Source organism: Castanea sativa, chromosome 12 (assembly GCF_040712315.1).
Source record: "Castanea sativa cultivar Marrone di Chiusa Pesio chromosome 12, ASM4071231v1".
NCBI lineage: Eukaryota > Viridiplantae > Streptophyta > Magnoliopsida > Fagales > Fagaceae > Castanea > Castanea sativa.
This window is the reverse complement of record NC_134024.1, coordinates 40,748,687-40,757,380: the sequence shown is the minus strand read 5'-3', so window position 1 is coordinate 40,757,380 and position 8,694 is coordinate 40,748,687. Positions and strand designations below refer to the sequence as shown.

The window sequence follows — 8,694 nt, the reverse complement described above, 5'->3', positions numbered from 1 at the left end:
ATAAAATAAACAACATTTTATGTTTATGTTTATGTTTATTTGTCGATAATCCAAAAAAAAAAAAAGTTACAAGGTACTCGAGCTTGGTGAGCTCGAGTACTGTAGAAATAAAATAAACAACATTTTATGTTTATGTTTATTTGTCGATAATCCCAAAAAAAAAGTGAAAAAAAGTTACAAGGTACTCGAGCTTGGTGAGCTCGAGTACTGTAGAAATAAAATAAACAACATTTTATTTGTAAAAAGTACTCGAGCATGTTATACTCGAGTATTGTGTTGCATGGTACTCGAGTATACCAAGCTCGAGTATCACATTATTTTTTTTATTCGCCAAATTTCCACCTCAGCAGTGCCACGGTGGCAAAACTTCTAGGAACTCGAGTGTCTTAAACTCGAGTTCCAAATGGTACTCGAGTTTGCCAAACTCGAGTACCATAAAAGTGGTATTTCCCTATTTAGTTCCGAAACAGTGTTTTTTTGCTAAAAATTTCTGAAAATTGTGGTATTGGGCCATTTTGGCCGTAGTACAAGTACTTCTTTTGTGTATGCAGTTTCTTCAACAAGTATTTGGCATTGATACCATGAAACAATGGGTGGGAGTATAAAATTGAAGTTTTGAACCGTTTAATCCCCTTGTGTATTTGTGTGCTTCACAAAATAAAAATCATGTGTACTATACTATCACTACACTCTCAGATCTCCACCAAATAAATGCCACACTGGCTGCCGTCAGAGAAGTTTTACACCAAGCTAGAAGCATGCCAAAGCCATTAAAGACAAGACTACTAACAACCCCAAGACTTGCTCAGCACTAATAACAGCAGACCTAGACTACAAGAGAGAAGAGGGGTTCATTTTTTCTTGTCTGTTAGCTGATCATAGGGTGTTAACTGTCAAGTTTGATTTTGAAATTTTTCTAAACCATTATGAACGTGTTGTTTTGTAACTTTTTCTCTTTTCTTGGTGGTAAAAAAAGAAAAACACTAGAGCCAAAAAGCCCAAAACAGGAGAAAAAACACCCAGCACGAATATAAGCTTTTTTTTTCTTTTTTTTTTTCCAACTCAAGATACGGGAAAGTATTTAAGTATTCTATTTGACTTATGTAGTAATTTTTATTTTATATTGTTTTCATCGGTGAAGTTTTTATTTATTTATTTAAATAAAAAAGATAAAGCTTTCAATTTATTTTCAGCCTCTTGTCATTTATCTCATAAGATAGGGAAATGGTTTTGGATTTGAACAGGTTATCGGGTTCAGGTCCACTTTTCTCAGTTCAGTTGTCTCCAATGTCTTTTTAGTGAACATGTTGAATTGCAAACAATGTCAAGTAGCGGTACACAGTCTAAAAGTAGAAAAATCAAGACCCTTTTTCAATTTGCATGTTAGTATGTTACTAATAATTTTTCGTTTACTAAATTCTTTCACCTTGCCCTTGCTTCAATGCAGTGGCGGTAGCAGAATCAAAATCTGAGTTTTCCTTCCTTAGTTTTTCCCCCTTTAAACAGTAAGAAATATCATATCTCCCACGAGTATAAACAGTCAATTTCAAAAGTGATCTATTGATTGACCGTATACACCATCTAACTCGACACCATACATCCAAGTATTCCTTATACCTAAAACTTTTAAGACAGAAAAATTCCAGCAAACAAAGTAGCCACATTAACAATAACGTGCAGCCACAGATAAGCATAATGAAATCATGAAGAGCATGTCCAAAGTGCTTGGAAGCATCTTCACTATCATCATAATACATTTTCCTCAAGTTCCAACCCAGCTTGATTTATCGAGCAGCAAAGGGCAGGTCTTGGATGTTAACAATATCATTGGCAAGACTAAAGGTTCTTCTATGACTTGATCCATCCAGGCAACTTCCATTTTTGTCTTTTAAGTAGAAAGCATGCAGATGTTCGTTCATTTCCGGAAGATTGAAGAGCATAGTTGAAAGGTGAATGATGCTTCCTTGAGGAACCACTTAATGATGGACAATCCCATTCTAAATCAATATTGAGTCCAGAGTGAAGGAGGGAACCTTCTAAACCAGGATGAGGATATCTCTCACAGAAAACCTTACTCATTATAGGAGATTATGAGGAGAAAGGAACATGCTGCTATCTTTGCATTTAGTGTCATTTCTGCAATCTTCAGCCAGAGTAAGTACTCTGGTGCAAGTGTTAGAGCTAAAGGAAAATGGTTAAAATCAGCATTTATATCTTTCTTGACTTCAACTTGGTTTCCAAAATCAAGGTCATTATAGCTGGCTAAATGGGACCATGGTAATGAAATAACATTTGGAGAATATGTGGACAGGAAGGAAAATTCACTCAAGTCTTTTCCACCTATCCTGTCATCCAGAGTGTGCTGATAATAATCATCCCAGGAACTTAATGAAGGTGAATACACACTCAGCTCTATATTTTGACAAGTAATAGACAAGGTTCTTTCCTCTGTATTCCTGTCAAAGTCCCAACCCAGAAGAAGAGGACGTGACTCACTTTCAATCAATTATTTTTTTTGGATGCAAGTCATCCAGTTCTTTGAGATGATTATATTCAAGAGATCCCATATCTTTTAGATTGAAAACATAAGTGGAATCACACTGAGTACTGATGTAGGACTTCTTCCTCCTACTTGAAATCTGGGTTTCATCATTTCATACTTGAGACATGCTATACTAGTATTGCTTGGGGGAGTGTAAAATTTTGAGAGAACCACCTCTGGCTATCTATTCAACCAACAAGATAAAGGGCCATCATCCAAGTGTGAACCATAATCAAGTTCCATATAGTTCCTTACAGGCATATGAATTAATTTTTTGAGCTGACTATGAGATTCCAAAGAAGCAAGAAACTGAGATTTGGTACCAATATCTACTTCCATTAAACCCTGCCAGAGACAAGTAATTTCAGCTTAATCACCAACACCAACAGAATAAGTCATATCCATATGGCAAGAGAAAGGAGCACACATTGTTTTTGTTGCTCTCATGAAACAGGCAACTGAGAAGCAAAGAAACAAAGTCATACCTGAGAACATTTCTACAAGTCCATGATATGAGGCTAGAAAAAAAAAGAGAGAAAGAACTTATTTATGGTCATATGTCTAACCCCTTTGAACAGAGTTCTTCAATATGAGGGTACGAGGTCTCCACAACCCATTCGCATAATTTGTCTCTTTTTAGAAAAAAAATGATTTCTACAAGTCTATGATATAAGGCTAAAAAAAAAAAAAGAGAACTTATTAATGGTCATGTGTCTAACCCCTTTGAACGGAGTTCTTCAATATGAGGATACAAGGTCTCCACAACCCATTCGTGTAATTTCTCTCTTTTTAGAAAAAAAAAAAAAAAAAAAAAAAGTCTCCATGCCTGTTCTGGGCCCTTGAACATAAAGGCATACTTGCAAGCATTTAATACTATTAAGCAAAGCATTCCACCAGCATCTATAGTTGTGAGGTTTGGAGGTAGTAAAGATTGTCATAATCTAACTTAAATAAGCATTAAAAATCCATGGGGTTGCTAGGGAGAGAATAGATTTTGAAAATTCTTAATAGCTTGTAAAAAATCTATATTCTTTTCTTCCTTTCCTTCCATGATTTTAGCTACCAAACAAAGGATACATAACCCCAGGATTCAGCACATTGATATTTCTCAATATTTTCATGTGTGCTGCATATACCTGCTGAGGTTGTACAAGCTTCCAGTGGAGTTATCTCTCCCAACCAAAAAATAAAAGTCAAAATGGGTACTTGCAAGTATCAAATCAAGTTCTGGATTCCAATTCCACAGGATATATAGCAACCTGAGAAATTTTATCAGTGGTTCTAATTTGGCATCATAATTTACAAGATGAGAACATTAATGTGGATATTGTAATTAAAGATATTATGAATCATGTAATATTAAATTATGAAGCAGAGCCCCATACTGAGAGTGATATTAAATAAAGTGGTGGTGAATATTCTACTTAAGAATGTTGAAGCCAAATAACTCTCTCTCACCTTTTGGAATACTAAAATACAATTTAGTCTACTCCTGGCCTACTATAAAACCATTCCTAGATGGCTTTCTAATTCTATCCATGTTGTCAAATAGCCCCCCACAAGTGTCATAGTGCATGAGTAGCACCAGGAATCAATTACCAAGAAACGAGTGGTCAACAATGAAAGAAGCAGAGCTTTTATCCTTGTTTACTATCCCTCCAGCTGTGGCAGCTATACTAGAAAGGATTCAGAAGAATTTCCTTTAGGGGGCCTCCAAGGATTTTTTAAATATCATTGCTTGGAAAAAGTTGTCTGCTGGTTGAGTCAGTGGTTTGGGGATCCAGAGGGTTGGTTTGTTTAATCAAGCCTTGCTTGGGAAGTGGCTTTGGCGTTTTGGGAAGGAAAGGAAAAGTTATGGCATTAGGTTATAGCAGCCAAATATGGTGAGGCTAGAGGAGGCTGGTGCACTAGAGGGGTAAGAGGTACACATGGGTGTGGGATGTGGAAGAGCATTAGGGAAGGAGCAAAAAAGTTCTTCGGTCAGTTAGTGTATAATGCGGGGGAAGGTCACCGTATTAGTTTTTGGCATGAAACATGGAGTGGGCCTATTCCTTTAAAGGAACTCTTTCCTATTATGTTTGCTTGTTCTATGTCTAAAGAAGCTTGGATTTCTGACTTGGTAGTATCTGCTTCAGAAGGGGCTAGTAGGAGCTAGAATTTACAATTCTGTCAAGATTTTTAGGATTGGGAGCTGGATAATGTTTATTCTTTTTTTGAGCTTCCTTATTCCTCTATGCCAAGGGGTGAGGGGGATGATAACCTGACTTAGAAGTTGACTACGGCTGGTGTGTCTGATGTGCGCTTTTACTATAAGTTGTCTAGACCTAGCACTAACGAATTTTCTTGAAAGTGCATTTGGTGTGCAAAGGTGCCTAAACAAGTGTCTTTCTTTTTATGAACAATAGCTAGGGATGGGATACTCAGCATTGATAATCTTGTTAAGAGAGGTTAGTCCCTGGTTAATAGGTGTTGCGTATGTTGTTGCAATGAGGAATCTGTGGATCATCTTCTACTTCACTATAAGTTTTCTCACGCCTTATGGTATGAAGCTTTTGAAGCATTTGGGATTCAGTGGGCAATGCCAAAGTCAGTTAGCTCTCTTTTCTTTGCTTGGAGAAATTGATTTGGAAAGCACCTATCAACCATATGGTCCCGGCATGTTTAATGCGGATAGTTTGGCAAGAAGGTAATACTTGCATTTTTTGAAGACAATGAGAGACCCTTAGACCTCTTAAAATCTCCTCTTCAGTACTTTTTTTTCAGTGGGCTCGTATTTGGGGTTGTACGGATTGTATTTCGATTTATGAATTCTCACTTTCCCTTCCTTTTAGTTCTTGATTTGGTTGTATTTGTTCCTTGTTCAGAGTGTTCACCATCGTGAACATGATGTTCAGTTTTTTTCCAATATAAGTATTATTACCTATAAATAAAAAATAAATAAATAAATTTAAAAAAAAAAAACAATGAAAGAAGCAAAGTTCACCTCTTGCAAAGCATTGGAATAATTTTTGCTAGGGATTTAGAATAACAGGTGATATCGCTAAAAGTGGTCTCAAGAAGTACAATATCACTCTAAAAAAAAAAGTTTAATAAGTCAGTATAACTGCGTTTATATCTGCCACTTTTAAAGAAGCTAAAAATGACTGGCCAGCGCATTTTGGATATCAGATGTGAAACTATTCCACACGATAACTTCAAAGGTTATGATAAAATCGCAAAAAGGGTATGAAAATTAGATTGCATACTCAAAGAAGAGTGAACATTCCATTTATCTACAAGCAAGATTACCATAAAATTATTACTGAATTAGGAGCAACAATTTGTTGTCATGATTTTCTTCCCTTTTTATTCAAAAAATAACCAAGAAATAATTAATCAGAAGCATACCATGTAAAAGAAAAAAATTCCAACTTTAAAGCACACACCTGAGTTCATTGATGTGCCACCAAGAGGTGAGAAGAGTGAGCTAAAGTTACTAGGTGCAATGTTTTCAGCAAGCAACGAGGAACTGAAGTCCTCACAGCTAAATTTGACACTGTTGGTATTTTCTGCATAGTACAGAGAAAGCACATAAATAATCATGTCCAGACCAGTGCATTGCATTTAAATATTTTGAGTACGGCTAATTCAAATTCATAGAATATTTCTTAAAAAAATAAAAATAAAATTTATACCAGCCTTTAAGACCAGGAGAAAAAAAAATATATGAATAAACCCAAATTGTAGTTGAGACGCATTTCTGAACACTTACCTACGGAACAGTCACTAATTTTGAATTTCTTTGATGGGTTTTCTTCTTTAAGCAATGTATGGAATTTGTATTTGCAGTCTGCATTTTCCTTCAATTTCTTAAAAAAAGCAAAATCGGAAGTTTTGGGGTCATCGGCTGCATGTTACATTTAAATGGAATGATTAATATTTTCAAACACAAGAGGCAATTACTTATGATTGTTACCACTAGAAATACAAAATAATTATGACAATAGAGCTTGCATATATTTAACCATTTAGCACAAAGAGAAACAATATTTTTACTTTATGAAAAGGAAAATAAGAAGTTAAACCGACAACCCAAAGAATATGCAGCTCCAGGAGAGCAAAGCAATGTATGGGCAGCAATAGAAACTTACATCTCGGACTCTGTCTTCCTTCTAAAGCTGTGGAAGAAGCATTTCTTCTGCAACTTAAGGGAATATGGACATCAAGATCTGTAAGCTTTACTCTTTTCCAGCAGCTGATATCTACATGGAAATGATTTAATTAGTAGGAAACATCAATTTAATTTAAATGATTTTATCGTGGAGCAGTATGCCATTGTGCATAATGATAAGTGCACTGGAAAAAAAATTAGAGAAATAGACCCAATCATTTGCCTAATAACGACTACTGCAATTTTTTTATTTTATAAGAGTAAAAAAATTCATACAAGCAATAAAATCCAAAAAAAGAATCACGATGTATATGCCAGAATGCCCATGTCAAATCTGCTAAGTATGCATCAGTATTTCAAGGCATAAAGTGTAATTCTAGTTTAAATTTGTATTCTTTTGGTGAGTCATATTAGCTATGCATCGGTATCACATGCAAGCAAGAACATGGAATCGCCCAGTTAGTGAAAGGCATTTTTGTCTTTGTTTCTTAGTGTACCAACATTCTACTCTAATTACCTAATTTTTCTTTATGAAATTTCTAAACCCTAATTATATATAAATCCATTTTCCGTGCTAAAATTTTTTCCTAATTGAAACTTAGAACTCGTTAATTAATCTCAACTGGAAAAAATCTGAACCAAAAGGAACATAAATGAAAAATCAATTACATGAAGGAAAAAAAAAAAAAAAGAAAGAAAGAAAGAAAGAAAAATGAATGAATTAGGAAAACAACCTTTGGTTGATTGGGAAGTTGGATTTGGAATGCGGAAATCGGAGCTCCGAACTCCGAACTCCACGGAGACGACCCGTTTGTTGTGGTAGAGTTGCTCCGATGATCGATGATGGATCTTTATGGGTAGTTTTGGAAATTCGTCTCTTCATTGAGTTTCAGAGAAAGAGAGCGCATGGAGAGTGATTGGAAGTTGAGAGGAATTTTAGGCGCCAAAATGGCACGTGCATAGGAGGATGCTCCACTCTCTCTCTCTCTCTCTCTCTCTCTCTCTCTGTATTTGTTGGAGGCGTGAGACACTAGTGTTTGGTAATGTTATTCCAGTAACGTAGTTTGTATTTATTGAAAGACATGGGAGCGAAAAGGTATGTAGAAGTATATGTAATGTTCTTTAAATACTAAAAATTGTTGTTATAATTACACTACTAAAAAGCATCCTAGAAATTTTAGATTTTTTAGATTTGTTTTAGTGAAAAGTTTAGAAATTTTATTGAGATAATATCAAGAGTTTACAACTAAGAAATTTAAGGTTTTTTAATTTAAATTTTATGAGCTCCAATTTATGAGTGCACTTGGGTAAAGTTATACAATCTTCAAGAACCAATTTCTTAGGACTAGGATTCCAATCAAGTTTAGGGTTTCAATAAGTTTTTGAAAACTGCTTAATTGGATGGAAATTTGATGGAATAGATTTTGAAGGATATCAACTCTGATTGAGAAAGCTTAAGCCATTAGAAAGATGTTTCAAGATCGTACAAAAGGTGAACATTACCAATTACGAGCAATTTAAGATGATACATTTATAAAAGGACACTCTGAGTTCCAATGTGCCTATTTTGGTTCAAGTAACATCAAGACTATGCCTTAAATTGCTTTTGTTTATAATCATGAACAAAATGATTAATGAATTGCAAAATGTAAGATTACCAAAACCATTCTAAGTCTATTGAACTTTTTTTTTAGAAGAATTCTATTGATCTATATAAAAGGGTACATGCTCAAGTTTTCAAAATAACCTCTTACCATATTTTTGTAAGATCATTATTAATGTCCTCAAATATATAACCACAATCTACTCTGCTTTCCATGCTCTTTAGGGAACTCTTGATAAACTATGTCCTTGCCCATTTCATGTCGTAAATCATGCATCTACAAACCATTGTCACTAACTTTTACAAGAGATTTAATAAATGGGTCAGTTTGTGTTCAACATGAGAAACTCGTCTGACCTATTTGATTCATTTAGCTTATAAAGATATTAGTTATTATTA

The 8,694-nt window shown here is 34.8% G+C and overlaps 1 long non-coding RNA gene across 2 annotated transcripts; it reads right to left on the bottom strand.

Moving 5' to 3' along the window:
* Positions 1–1,452: 1,452 nt before the first annotated feature.
* LOC142620898 (uncharacterized) lies at positions 1,453–7,581 on the bottom strand. 2 transcript variants are annotated; one of them, XR_012841654.1, is made up of 5 exons: positions 7,427–7,581; positions 6,673–6,783; positions 6,294–6,428; positions 5,968–6,090; positions 1,453–2,887 (listed from the first exon to the last, which is right to left on the bottom strand). It is a non-coding gene; the product is annotated as an uncharacterized LOC142620898 (long non-coding RNA). The 2 variants fall into 2 exon arrangements; XR_012841655.1 differs by lacking the exon at positions 1,453–2,887 and adding an exon at positions 2,955–3,801.
* Between the last annotated feature and the right edge of the window lie 1,113 nt (positions 7,582–8,694).